The sequence below is a fragment of the Larimichthys crocea genome, chromosome XVII (assembly GCF_000972845.2).
Source record: "Larimichthys crocea isolate SSNF chromosome XVII, L_crocea_2.0, whole genome shotgun sequence".
NCBI lineage: Eukaryota > Metazoa > Chordata > Actinopteri > Sciaenidae > Larimichthys > Larimichthys crocea.
The window spans coordinates 18,662,695-18,678,143 of record NC_040027.1 but is presented as its reverse complement, the minus strand read 5'-3'; positions in this window follow the sequence as shown (position 1 = coordinate 18,678,143).

Sequence of the window (15,449 nt, the reverse complement as noted above, 5' to 3'; positions counted from 1 at the left end):
GTCTTTTCACTGATCTAATTACCAACTCTAAACCTTTAATCCACTGAATTAAATCTAAAAATATTCTGGCACTAGATGTGTTTTTCCTCTCACTCAGTCTTCGGCTGTTTGTGTGTACTGTGCCGCTGAATGAGAGTCTGCCACTGACCAGTGGCTTTGAAGGCAGACCAATAAATTAGCAAAATAAAACGACAGAAATCACCCCAAAAAATTCAGTGGATTCAGTGATTCAGCCAATATATTCATCCAATCACCTTTTTCCTGCTAACCAGTTTGCATGCCATATTCGAAATGCACATGGTGGATGGGAACACACCATGCCTGCCTATGAGCTGCAGTGATGATGGATGTATGTTAGTAAGTGTGTAGGGGTGGCATCAGTAGCATCATGCAAAAACATATCACATATGTCACACACACACACACACACACACACACACACACACAGTGATGCCTTTTGTTGGCCTCTTCCAGTCCGACTAGCCACCCCTGCTGTTTGTTTAGTGTTTGTCAAGTTTATGATTACCATGTCTAATGCTCTAACAAAACATGTGTGTTTCACATTAGAAGAAGGCAGATAGAGGAGTATATAATGAGAAATGGACACAGAGCGAGAAAAAAGGAAAGATATAATAAGACAGGAAAAGAAACTTTTCCAAAGCTTTGCTGAGCTCAGGTCTTGTTGTGGAGTGACAGATGAGACAAGGGAGGGAAAACAGAGCAAGAAGTGGCGAAGAAATGAATTGGGGGAAATTACTATGAAAGAAGAGCAACAAGCTTGAAACAGGAGGATGAGTCGGTGGGAAAGAGCAAGAGGGCATGTGGAGGCCACGCGAGCCACAAAAAATTGATTGAAATGAAAAATTTGATGAAGCCCAGCTGGCTAGTGGGGGCCAGATTGAGCGGGTGGAAGAAATGGGTGGGGATGGGGCTTTAGCGGGGCTATCGGGAGCAGCACATCTGCAAAAGCCATTAAGGAATGTGTATGTATGCGGCGTGACGCTGTGTTTTCTCTGCCAGGCCTGGCTTGGGCCTGCACGGCAAAACTGGGATCGGGTTTCGTCAGCGTGCAGTGGGGGGCCGTCTCCAGTTGACGCGTGATGATTTAGTCAGGTGTGAGCGTGCACTTTCCAATTTGGAGGGAAATAAATTAGAAGTGATTTTTTATGAGGCCTCTGTCCCAGGCTGTCTTAAGGCTCTCTCTCCCTCCCGCTGTGCACTGTCAGCCCAACTGATGTGTTTATAAAGAGTCCTGCGCTGGGAGCTACCTCCACATAAACACACACACACACACACACACACACACACACACACACACTTGCACAGTAGATAGGACATACAAAAACACACATGTGTACGTCTAGACATTAGTAATGCAAGCAATCGCATTCAGGCAAAACATTTATGAACAAGCATGAGAAACACACAGTTTTGGGTGTCTTTGCGCAGAAATACCAGTTTGCAAGCTGCACACAATATCACATTTTACATGCTTATTATAAATATTTACTTATGTGAAGCTGGCAGTGGTGGAAAGAGTGAGAAATGTAATTACTATTTCATTCTTGTGAACTCTACTCTGTAACATAATCACCAAACAGGGAAAACAAAGCGGAATAACCTGAACCACAGTCCTTATTCTCATCTTTCCATCTTGTGTTCAGTAGCAGCATTTAGGCAGTTTTATTAAAAAAAATAACCGCTGCAAAATTCCTCCAGGTGCAGTTGCAGCCCTGGCTAATATTTAAATAAAAACAGAGAAACGCAGGTGTGTTAGTAGTAGAGGATGCAGAGCAGAACAGATCCAGGCAGAGATGATGATTTTCTGAGGCGAGGGAGACATGTTTGAGCTCCACTGGGGCCTAGAAGCCGGAAACCCAGATCCCACCTGACCTCTGACCTCTGTTTGGTTCCCCTGCTACTGCTCCCACACATGGCTCTGGCTGCCTTTGCTAAATGACTGCCTGACTTGTCTTGTCTTGTCTGGCTGACTCTCTTCATGCATGTTTTTTTTTTGTTTATCCCTGTCTTACTGACTGAATGACTGCCTGACCTGTCTGTCTATTGGCCTGCCTGCCCAATCCACACTTTAATGGATCATTTAAATTACAGGATACAGGTGATAGTTGGATATAAATCATTTTTTAAATTGTTCTAAGCATAATAGTTCTGAACAAATGACTCCAGAAAATACCAAATCTTACATAATGTTGCTTTATTGGTGACATACCTCAGCCTACTGATAATAAAAGCAGTGTATTTTCAGTGTACTGAATCACTGGACTCGTTCATCAAAAATATGTGTTCAGAAGATTTGTTCACTGAATTGCTCAGCGCTTCACTGGAGCATAGACCATATATTCCCACTCACTGAACTAAAACACAGCTGAATGTTATGTTCAGCTCATTGATTAGTGAGTGAACTGAAATCTTTTGTTCCTGAAGAAAAAAAGCCAGCGAGTCCATCCTATTATCTACAGTACATATATTTTCATGACCCGTAATTGAGCGAGAGAGGAAGGGAGAAAGGCAGGCACCATTCCTCGCAGTAGAAAGGGTCTGAGACTGAGAAAAATAAAGTGCTTTGTACTACTTTCGTCTTTGAGACTTCAAGGCATGAGGGAGAGAGAGAGGGACGGGCTGGAGCGGCTCAGCGACCATGCATGCACCGTTCCCTAGCAGTGAAAAGATCTGAGTGAGGCAGTAAGTTAGTGTATCCCTGCACGTTCACTCGCAACCGACTGAGAGCTCAAGTGAACCGACCGAGAACAAAATAACTCCAGGAAGTGATTTAGTTCAGTTTGTTAACCCAAAACCTTTTTCTTTTTTTTAAAAAATAAAATAACACTATCTCAGTCAAAATGAATTGGGATATGACACAAAATAAACCTAGCAACATCATGAATGCGTAGCATGCATATCCACTTGGATGTTAAATAATAAAATAATACATTTATTCCATACAGAGAAGAAGCTGATCGCTCACACTTTTTTACACAGATAAAACACAATCTGTCTAAATTGCACTGATGCAAATGTTTATTATAAACCATTTGGTCTGTGTATTTGAACTCATCCTTTTTCTTTTTGGAAACTGATCTGTAGTTTATTTATTTCACTGAACTGTGTTGCTATTAACTAGATGATGTATCATCAGAGTAAAATGTGTCAGTACCATTTTCTAATAAACAATAAATATAGCAACTTTATACATTTTATTTCATCCCATCTTTCCTTCCTTCTTTCCTTTTTGTTTCTTTATATTATTTTCCTTTCTTTCATATTTTCTTAATTTCGTTCCCTCATTTTTTCTTCCTTCTTACTTCCTTGTTTTTCCTCCATGTTTCCCTTTCCTTCTTTATTTTCTGCCTTTCTTGTTTCTTTGATTCTTTCCTCTATATTCTATCTTCTTTCTCTCCTTCATATTTTCCATTATGATACAGTATATACTACTACTACTAATAATGATAATAATATTGTCCCTTTGATACAATATTTGCCAATATCACAAAGACTGCCACAGTACAATTTTGATTGATTAATTGGGGGCCTATGTTTAATGATATCATGAGCCTGTTTAAAACAATCAGTTACTTGACGACCGGGATTGCTGTAGAGTGTAGCAGCTGTCACAACAGTCACAAATATGAGCAGTCAGTAACAGGTTTGAATTGGCGTAGGAAAGGACGGAGGAGTCCAAAACTGATCAGTTCCCAGCCGTCCAACCGAGCTGTCTAAGTGAAACAGAAAATCATTCCTCATTTTCTCGCTGTTAGGTTATTTACTACCTACCTTCATGCAAGGCAAAAGGCAAACAATAAAGTTATTATGCTTTTTTTGATAGTTTTGATAGCTGCTGTGAGATTTTGACATTTTTTGTTGTTTCTAAATACGGTAGAATTCAAGACTGTAGATAAGCAAATGTAACCTTTTTCATATTTTGCCTCAAATGTAATGGATTGCTGTTTTCCCTTGCGTTGATCACATTGGTTGGTGGATATGTATGTCACCAACAGTTTAGCCAACATAATTTCAGAATAAACAGTGGCATAATATTGTTTATAGCAAACTTTCTGGGACAATATATTGTTCAACAAAAGTAGTAGTCAGTCCCACTCAGTGTCTGACTGATGAGGATTTTGCCCTTCTACTCTACAGCCCTCTTCTTTCCCAAAGGGGAAAATTTTGATGCAAGGATGTGGCTGAAGTTGGATATGCTTGGATGTGATCTTCTCTGTTCATGTGCAGCTCATTTCCCCAGCCCTATGCTTTAGAGCCGGTGGGCACTTTGGGTTTTACCTCAATTGAAAAACATCCCGTTTGAATATCCAAGCAGTGGTGGTGACTTGAGAGTAAGTGTACCTCGACAGACAGTATAGTGCAGTATCCAAGTTGTATGTTCCATTAAAATTGGAATTTATTTTATTTATAATACTTTTTGGATACTAACAATACCAGTTTGGTAAAATCTGAAAGCCTAAAGTACCTTGCTGGAATATTATGCATGTCAGGATTATAGTACAGTAAAAAGGTTTGTGGCAGGTTTTCTTTGCTTCAAAAGAAAGGCATTTAAATGAAGTCCTAAGCCTTTGCAGAAGGTTATAATACAAGTCAGCAGTTTATTTTTCTAAATCCATTTTAAGCAGCTGGACATTTACAATGGAACTTTGAACGGGAAGTCAGTACACAGCCGTCATCTCCAGGAGAGGAGGTCTGAATTTGCCAAACTATCGTACATGGAACAGATGAACGAAAGAGATTGGGAACTCTTTACTGAGGGGGTCAAAGTCTCCTTCCTTTACGAGTTGTTACAACATGAATGGGAGCACTGAGAGAGGGAGGGAGGTAGGAACGAGGTAGGGAGGGAGGAAAAGCAGAGGAGGAGGGGATGGAGGGAAGGAAGTGAATGGTGTAGTTTTTCTCAGCTATAGCGCCCCTGAGCGAGGTGAGAGGTGGGGGCCAGGGGGCACTGGCTGGGTGGTCAGCATGATCGGCGACCTGTGTGTGTGTTTATGTGTGTGTTAATGGCTGAGTGTGCATGTAAGAAAGTCAGAAAGAGAAAGGAGTTTGGTATGCTAAGTATCTAACCATGATAATAATCACAAGCGTCCCATATTTTACTCAAGGCAGCTTGATCCTTCTTTTCTATTCTTGTTTTTGATCAGTTTTCTTTTCCTCGGACTACTACTTCTATTCTTGTGTCATTGTTATTCCATGCCGAGCTTGCATATGCACATTCTCTGAGGTTTGCTCTTTATGGGCTGCAGAATGAGGTGTAGACCAAAATGACTACTCTAATCGAGTAGCCGTACGGGTCCTAAAACAACAGACTGCATTTAGCCAATGTAATTCATTCCTCTTGACCATAAACTATCCAGGCTTAATAAAAGAGGCAAGTTTTTAAAGTTCAAGTGTTTTATTTCATACAGACTGTTGCTGAGAAAAACGCAGCAAGCTGAGAGTTTTATTCTGTTATTATTTTGGGATGTAGGAGGATGTGATTAAAGGAATGATTTGACATTTTGGGACCGTTGTCTACTCATCTGTATGATTAGTATGACGCTAGGACAAGGGCAGAAGGTGGTCGCGTTAGCAAAAGGAAACACAAGGAACCGATAGCATGGCCAAAGGTGCTTACCAGGACCTTTAAAGTGCACTAATTGACAGTGTCTGTCAAGTTGTCTATCAGTGCGTTACTAATTACATAATTACAGTAACTTTACTTTCAGTGCTCAGGACAGCCCTGCTGAAGGTGCCTTTAAATAACCCTAAAGCCTCCACACACACATGTTGCGTATCCTCTATATAATGAGTAGAAACTTTGTGGTTTAACAAAGCAGTTAACCATTGTTTTTGGGGTGTTTTACTGAGTATCAAAAGCTTTACAAAGAACATGTAGGGCTGCCACGATTAGTCAATTAGTCACGATTATGTCGATGAACAAAATCGTCGACAACTAATTGCGTCGATGCATCATTTTTTTGTTGTTGTTTTTTTACTTTGCTTTTCTCTTGAAACTGCGGCTGCAGCTTCCACTGCCGCGTCTGCCTTCCTGTCACATACACACACACACACACCCCCACACCCCTACGCACATGCGCAGTAGTGGTAATCGGCGTCAGGCCTGACTGTACCGTAAATGATACCATAACACAGACCCTCCAGGAATTCACGATGTTGCGATTTGCATCTTCAGTGAATCCCCGTGAATTCAGTGCGGTGTTGCAATTTTAACCAATCACTGCAATTTTCCCGCAACTTCCGCGCAGTCTGCCGGGGGGATTCAACTCGGTGGGTCAGGGATGGCCACACGGTGTGGGAGGATCCCCTCGTGGGACCTCCGCGGAGGAAATGCGCCCGGTGGAGGCCAGCCAGCGCCGGGCGCATTTCCTCCGAGGTGACTCTGGATCGGCATGGAAAGACTCTGGGGTGAAGGTGGCTCACGGCTCCGTCCGCGAGCTTTACAGCGCCCGCCCCTTTCCGGGACAGTGAATTTACACTTGGTCCGATTAGTCGACTAATCGAAAAAATAATCGGTGATTAGTCGACTATCAAAATAATCGTTTGTGGCAGCCCTAACATTTTTGAAGTTGAACTTTGAAGTTACCCAGAATATTGCTCCTCATTTGGTACCGACTAAGTAACCGCGCTTTGCTGGGATAAGTGCTAACCAACTGATTATATCTTGTTTGTTTAATCTGTACAAAAGCAAGAGTATAAAAGTGACATGAAGGCATCCAGTATTTATGCTGAGCTTAAATAAACTACTGGCTGTAACTTTGTTACCATACATGAGACTGGTATCAGTCTTATCATTTCACATTTAGAAAGAAAGAAAGAAAGAAAGAAAGAAATGAAAGCATATTTCCTAAGATGTCAAAGTATTTCAAATGTGTTCAGTGTTTTTCCCACATTCAAAGCTGATAGAATTAATGACATCCTAACTCGCTCTATTTACTCATCAATGCATTTACCCAGTCATAGTCATCATCCATCCAGTCAATTGTCAGTCATGCTGTAGCATACAGTGTTCCCGAAGCCTTTTGAGTCTTTGGTAATTCATATTCAAGCTGTAGCAGCAGTGTGGGCAGCTCGTAGCCACATTCAAGAACAGCTAGCTGTCATCAGACGCTGCTGAACCTAAACACTAGCAGCCACAGACCCTATTCCCTCTCACCCTGTTACTACACTCCTATCAGCTTCCCACACCAACATTAAACAAGCACACATGTTCTCGCTCCTTCGATATTACTCTCAGAAATATTTTTTCATATCTTCCCACCCAGCTCTTTCTCTTATGCCGCCCCACACCCAACATCTTTGATCTTCTGAATCTTTACTTCTCGTGCTGTCTCTCAACCGGATAGCTCTGTCAAATGCACACATGGTAAATAGGCCTACATAAGTCAAACACAGTCAAAAGTGAAGCATTGTAAATTTATTAGGCTTTGATCCAGTGGGTTCATGTGTGACAAAATGTGTTTGTTAGAGGGGGGAAATCCAAACCTGGCAGGAGTAAGGGGATGGATCAGCAAGATCAAGCGATGTGGGGCGAGAACATTCATTTCAGATGGCCCGGGCCGTGACAGAATTGTTCCTGCATGCTGTTTTCCACCGAGCGTCGGTGTCATGTTCGCAGGTTCCATGTGTTGTAAAGTCAGAGTGGTTTTGGCATGGGGGGCGACGCCAGCTCCTGTTCTGAGGGTGAACCCCATCCTGCCCAATGCGTGGTGGGCTGCAGAGCGACGTAAAGCCAGGCGAAAGGAGTGAAAGTGTTGACAACGCTGAAGCTGGAAACCTAACCCAAACCTGACACTGAATACTCAGTCTGCCACTTCATGTTCCCCTTCACAAACATCAACTCCCTTCATAGCTGTCTGTCTTCTCCTCACTCTTTGTCTGTCTTTTTGTCTTGCAAGCTATGTGTTCATAGACAGTGTGCTCCGTTAGAGGAAAAAGCCCAAATTCCCCAAAATGTAAAAGTCTCTAAGTGCATGAAGCAGATTTTTTTCCTCTGTGTCATTTTCTTTTTGTTTTTTTTCTGACCACTCTTGTATCTTTGCTTCTTTTGTCACGGTGTCTCTCTGTCTGTCAGCGTGCTTCACTCAGCAGTTTGCGCCTCATGTGCATCATAAAACTGCACAAATGTTGTATAACCTTGAGACACTGAATCATAAAAACTCATAGCATAATATTTGCACTTGGCAGAGAAGTGCTGCTGGTGTTGGACCAATTTCTGCGGATCCCTTCGGTTGGTTGGTTCGGTTTGGTGATTATATAAGATAGATAGATAAATGGAGAGACTGATGGACGGATGTGACATTCCAGTGGGAATGAAAAGGGAAAGATGACGCCACCGCCGTCACTCGGCATGCTTCTCATTCCGGTCTACACAGAATTATTGTCCCTCGGAGAGAAAGGAGACAGGTGGTCACATTGATATGACACCCACCCAGATTCATGTAGTGAACATACCATCAGACACTCTCGGAGTGTAGTTTAAAGGCAGCTGGATGGATTAGAGAGCCAAAAGATAACCCCTCAAATGGAAGCCAGTGCATCCTAACCAGCTGCAGTGGGCGCTGTTCTGTCACCAGCTCGTACCTCCCTTATTTGACACCTTCACACAATGATGGCTTCTGATGACTGAAGGTGATGATGATGATGATGATGATGGTTGTGAAGGTAGAAATGGTTGCAAGGATTTATGTTTACTGGCATTGTAAACAGCTGATAAGGGGCAGCCAGACTTGGCATCTTATTCTGCAGTAGCTGCAGATTACTGTTGTTCACAGTATCAAAATCTGATAAGGTTTAAAACACAACACTTCATTCATATCATGGTTAGATGCGGAGGAGAGTAATGGGGATGGAGTAAAAAGGGAGAAATAAATGAGGAGTTGTGGGAGAGGCAATGAGAGTAGGATAGCAAGAAGAGGTCATAAAAGTTAATGTTTAATTTAAAACAGCAATCAACTTGTTTCTTATAGATTTCCTCATCACTATATGGCACCCAGAGACACTGAAAGTACCACACACAGTACAAACATCCTGAATAACATTTACTTTTCTCACCACAAACTACTCTCCCAGTCTAAGTGATCATATAATCACTGTTTGCTGCTCCCCAAAATAACCCCATTCTCTAAGGGTCCAGCTCAAAACTGTTATGGCTCACGTTATATCTAAAAACTATGATACAAACACTTGAACGCCTCCATTATGTGACTGTACTTTCATGCTTTGGATGAAGTGGATGAAACGCTGGTCATTAATGTGCACCAGCCCTCTCAAATCCATACCAGACACAAAGCCGACCTCTGACATTTTCCATCGACCTGTCCCTGCTTTTTCCATTCCATAAATATATAACAGTAAGCTGTTTTCCTATATTCTTCAGTGTTATTCAAAATTGTTATCATATAATTTAAAGCGCACAAAAATTATGTAGCATTGCTGTGATTATCAGTGGTTTTGAGCCGGTTTCCCATATGGCAAATCAACTTCAAACAAGATCAACAGCTTTCTGTGAATGTCGGGGGAAAAAAAAAAATTAATGCAAACTACTGATTTAGACATTAGCGCATCTGTAAATCACTTAGAAATCAGAACTTTGACCTTAAGCAAATTGGCGCACGAGAGACGTTTTATAAATGAGGATCCCGATCACTCATCGAGCTCAAGCTTGTGTTGGGGCACAGAGAGAACGGCATAACTGCACAACAGCTTAAGATAATCCCCAAGATGACTCTTCCCTCATCTTAGCGTCTCCTCTCCTGCTTAATGAGACGTCTCTCCTCATACGTCTGAGACTCTGGTTTGATTAGCTAATGAGGCAGGGTTACATGTGCACTTGTGGCTAATGATTTGGTGTCATGCACAAACACTCAGAGGCAGCTGAGGGAAAGCTAGTTAGCTCTTTTGTTTTTTTGGAAATACAGTTTATTCAGTGATTATGTTATGCATGTTAGATTAGATATAATTTATTCATCCCACCATGGGGAAATTTACTTAAGAAACGGCGTAAGGAAACAAGACGGACATTTCAAATAACAGTAAAATGATTCAGCATTTGACATTAAACAATAAGCTAAAGAACATAAAACTAAAAACATTTAGCTTAAAAAAAATTATATGTCAAAGTGACAGAAGTGAGTAACAATTATTATATTGCTTGTAACCAGTTTGTCATATTAGGCTGCACTCTAACGAAAGGAATGCACTGTATTTACACAGTCGGGTGTGAGTGACAAAGAAATGGCCAGGCTTTAGCAGCGGGGTCATTCAACTCAGCAGTGTCTTGCTCAAAGCGCTGATTATCTGTGATAGGAGGCCCCTTTCTCGATATCACAGTGTTAATCTCAGCTATGTGTTCAGCTGAGAGCAGGTCAAGCTCTCTGTACTACAGTCTCCAGTCACTGCTGGTTCAATGACTCTTTCCCTGCACTCTCAGTATACACATACAGTATAATATAATATGTCATATATAATCTTCGCTTTAAAAACTTCAACGTAACTTGTATCAAACATGTGTTTTCTAACTTCACTGTAAACTAGGCCTTCACTGGCTGTTGACATCTTTGCCTTTGTGCTGAATCTGTTATTCCATGCTTAAGATGCAGGTTATACATGTCAATCATATTTTAGATGACCCAAGCATCTTTTTCTGCCTTCAAATGGATCTTATGAGTTCGTGACGTGTGAAGTGTAAGAAAAGAGTGCCATTGTGGTTAACTTTTGAAAGCACTGGTGCAAGGCAACTGACCAACATAAAAGGAAACCCAAACAACGCTCCTGGTTCTCTTTTGAACGCCTTTGTAAAGAGGACAAGGCCAGTTTCTCTGCCCTTTGATCAGCAGAAAAAAACTATAAATGAAGAAGTATGAAGGAGTACGCTGACAGCAGCCAGTATACATGAACTGACAGAAGAAGTGGAAAGGAAAAGAAAGAAAAGAACAGAGGCTATTCTGGATATATTGTTTATAGATTTAGTAAAGGTTACGTTTTGCTAACATTACAGGATGACTAATCAGGCCACGGCTAAAGTTTTCCATCCAGATTATTGAAATATCTAAATAGCCTGTGTTAATAATACACATACATTTGTAATGTTAATTGCACTGTATTGGGTAAAAAAACAATAGAAACACAAAAATAAATTAATAAATATTCTTTTTTGTTTCCAAATGACAATAATGTGTCTATTGCAAGCATTTTTTTCTTGTTCAAAGTAAGATTTCCTCCTCTATTTTCTCTCAAATCAAAAATAAAAAGAAATAAAGAACTTAAAAACCCGCTCTCAAAATCTCAAGCAGCCTTGACCTCCACCTTAGATTTCTGTGCTTCCCCTTGTGGCTCCACACACACACACACACACACACACTCACACACTCACACACACACACACACCCTCATACAGTTACAGAACAAGAACAACAGCTTATGGTGGAAGTAGGTTGGCGGGGGGAAGAACAGGGTTTTACTGCTCTGACTAAAATAAAACATGAGGACTTTGTGGTCCACAGTGCAGTTGGAAAGACAAATATTATTTTTTTTACGAGTGAGAGAAGTCCGGGGACAGGCTGTATAAAACGCCTTAATGATTGAATGGCTGAAGTATTAAACCTTGTAATGTTGGCTGTGGGGTTCTGACCTGGATGAGGGGGAGGCGAGAGAAGAGAGACGTGTCCTGTCAGAGCAGTTTGATAGAGGAAAAAAAAATCCTATTTAGACACGCGCACACACACATATCAACAAGCAAATATAGTGACACACGCCCCTTTACACTTATCTTGGCACAGGAGTTGCTCAGTAAATCTTTATGTTGGAGAGATATTGCAGTTTAATAATCAGTTCTGAATGAAGACTCTTGAATCCCTTAAAACACAACAAACTATATTAAGGTATTCATTTTCATTTTGACCTTTCTACCCTTTTTATTTAGATTTTTATGCAGCCTAATATAAAATTTCAACAACTTTAATACCTTACCAGTGTTGCATTTCCAGTCGGCCTGCCTTTTCAAGATGTTAAAAAGGAATATTTACCACACACTGATTAAGCTTTTAAGGATTTTGAGACCATTATTTCTGCGTTGCAGCAATTATAAGTCCATAATCATTTTATAAAAGCATATTATCTTTCTAACAGAGCTATGAAGCAAAGCCACTATGGGGCGACAGCAGGTTCTTTGATCCCATTACAGTCAAATCTGAGATTTCCTCCAGCACTCAGGCACTTTGAACCCTGTATGCTAATGTTGACATACCAGACCGACAGCTCTCCGTCATAAGGCTCATTATCCGTCTGCTACCCTGTAGGATGATCACCATCATTACTTCGACGGAGCCGACACATGCATTCACGGCGCTGGTCAGCATTTCAGGAAGGGCTCAGATTCCAAGCGAGCTTTTCTCACGCGTCCCCCGGGGGGCGATGGAGGAATGGATAGGTGGATGGAGGGATGGGTGATAGGAAGACAGGAGGCAGATGAGCCTGCAGGCATGTCAGATACGCCAGGACTGTGAAATGTAAGCACATACACAAATAAAGGCATGCATAGGGTATGCATGAAAAGAATCTCTAACTGTCTTAGTCTTGCTTTCTCTCTCTTTTGCACATGCACGCACACACACACACACACAGATACATGCAGCCTCAACCACAAGAGGAAAAGAGCCACAGGTGGTCATGGCAGACACATATTTATACAGTATTACAGATGCAAATGTCACATTTTTGTTATTCCAAACTGTCTTCATAAAACAGATAAAACTCAAGAAATTTTCTCCCACATGTGTATCTGACATTTGAATGTTCTCCGTTGCACATGCGCTCCACTTCAGTGTGTGTAGTTTGTGTCACTCTGTTTGTGTGCACTTGTGTGTATGTCTATGTCCCGCTCTCTTTCCAGCTGCAGCTCTCATGCTGGGGCCTCCTCCTGGTAGCCATTATGGGTGTGTTTGTGTGTGTGTCTGTATGTGTGTCTGGGTGGTCTAGTCCCGTCTCCCTCCTTCTAATAGTTTTATACTGTTCTGCCCTGGCGGTGCCCGAGGGCAGGGGAGAGTTGGGAGGGGATAAGGTAAGGGTGGTGGGTGTTGCAGGGGGGTGTGAGCGGCCCTGTTGAGAAGAGTAGACGACAGGCCTAATAAAGCTTCACAGGGTCTAGGCCCATCGCTCTCAGCACTTCCTCCCCGCTGCCCTCTCTGCTCCCTGCTGCCCCCTCGGTTCGCCACTACCCCCCCTGCAGGCACATGTGGTCCGGCCCTAATGGGACCCAGCTGGACTCCCACCTTCCCTCTCTTACGGACCCCAGCGCCATCTCCCCTCTCTCCCTTTCAACATTCAGCCACAGATGGCACTCCTTCAGGCAGGATATTCAATGCTGGGGGATGTGTTTAGTATCCTTTTCTTTTTGTTTTCCCCTTGCTCGCCTCCCTGTCTTTCTCACTTTGTCTTCTTTTCTTGTCACAGTATATGGTGGCTGTGTGATGTGGCTAAAGTTGCAATTCAGCTTCCCAAGGAGGAGCAGCGAAATTACACGAGGAGGAAAGAGATGAAGCTGTCTTGTCGTGCAGTAGACCTTCACTGATGCTTGGGATCCCTAGACTCTCCCCAGTCCCACCACAGCCAGTCGTTCACACGTCAGGCTCCCCATGGCTGCCCTAATCAGTGCCCCTCTGCGGTGAGGTAGCGTGGGGAAACATTTGTTCCCCAGACCTACTCTGCTTCATCTCTCTGGAGTCGCAGCCTCGGCATGTAAACAGGGCGGTGCCAATTGCCCGTCGCTGAGTTTTTATGGTACCAGGGCAGAGCAAACAAACAAACTGGAGAATTTTACGCAACAGCCTGCGAAACATTCTCACAGTGCTATGGGGGACAAGTGTTGCCAAGTCCCCTCAGCTGTAATTGAAGCACGTACACATGGAAGCATGCTGACATGAAAGCAAATGTGCATGAATTCGCACACACACATACCGTAGCCTGTGTTCTTTTCAACATGTGACAGGAGAAGTTAATGATAGAAGTCTCTTGTCATGCAGCACTTAATCACTGCGGTAGTACCAACGTGATCAAAATTGTTTTTGACAGTAAATATTTAAAACTTCAGAAAGAGCGATGACTGGGTCGTAATAGTTCTGTGGTTGGCAAGCAATACATTTTTAAAGCGCTTCCTCGTTGCAGCTGTACGTGCAGAAAGAGAGACTTTTATCGTAATCGCACTGGGGACAGACAGCCCATAGTGCAGAGTTTACCATAACATCTTATCATTCTCAGACCATAACTAGATGTTCACACTGATGAATGGTTGAGCTGCTGCTGTGTGGTCCCTCTCTGGTCCCTTGCAGATGGTGTCATAGTGGTTCCCCTCCATGTTAGAGATGAGAGGGAGTTGGGTGCGGCAACGCTGGTTTGTGCTCTTGAATTCATTATCTCTGACCAAATCCGTGCCTGTGATCAGAGCAGGAGTCAGGATGGTGGCAGAACAGGACAGGGAAGTTGTTCTTCCTGTTCATCTTTTGAAACTACAATCTGTGGTGCCCTCCTGCACGCATGCACACACACGCACAGACACTCTTTTAGTGGCATTTGCACTATTTTCTCTTATTATGAAAACATATACATTTATCTTATGGTGATTTCTGAGGACAGACCGGTGAATTGAGATGCAGAAGTGTACCATGTCAGTTGGATAAGGTACAACAGCAGTCAGGTGGAGAAGACTAGAATGAGTTCATGCACCTGTCAGTAAGACTTCATGGGCTGTAAGAACTTAAATATTGTAAATTAAAGAGGACAAAATTCATTCAGCACATAATTTAATGTTTAAATAAGTCTGCTCATATTTCATTTTTTTTTTAATTGTCATTAAATCCTGTGAAAAGACCAGAACCAACGTAAATCTTTAAAAATAGGTCACAGATATATACTTTATTTTTTTTAAGACTGAATCATTTGTCTGCAACAGATGGAAACTATAAATTCTAGCAAATCCAAACAGGATTTAGTTAGCTTTTTTATGGCAGAAAGTTTTCTATGAAAAATAAACTACAGTGCCCTTGTTCATCATAATCACCTATTTCAAAATTGTGGCTTATTTTTGGACAACAGTTCAGCTCTATGATGGATTTGAAACCGACAGTACTTGTTGGTAAGCTCAAATCATTGTTGCTGCTGCTCACAGCAAGAAAAATACACAATATCAGCAGACTTATCCTCTGTGTCTCAGGGTTTCACACAATGTGTTCGGTGAGAAACACTGGATGTAAACACGCTGTAACTTTGTTTGTTTATAAGGAAGTTCCATAAGGTATCTTTAAGCATCGAGGAAGGGCGAGTTTAGTTTTGGGGTGAGCTTAGGTTAAGGATCCTCCTTCCACAATGCCGCCTCTAGTCAGTCTGTGTGCCGGCCTTCTCTAAGGTGGCTTTCTAGTGGGATTGAAACCATG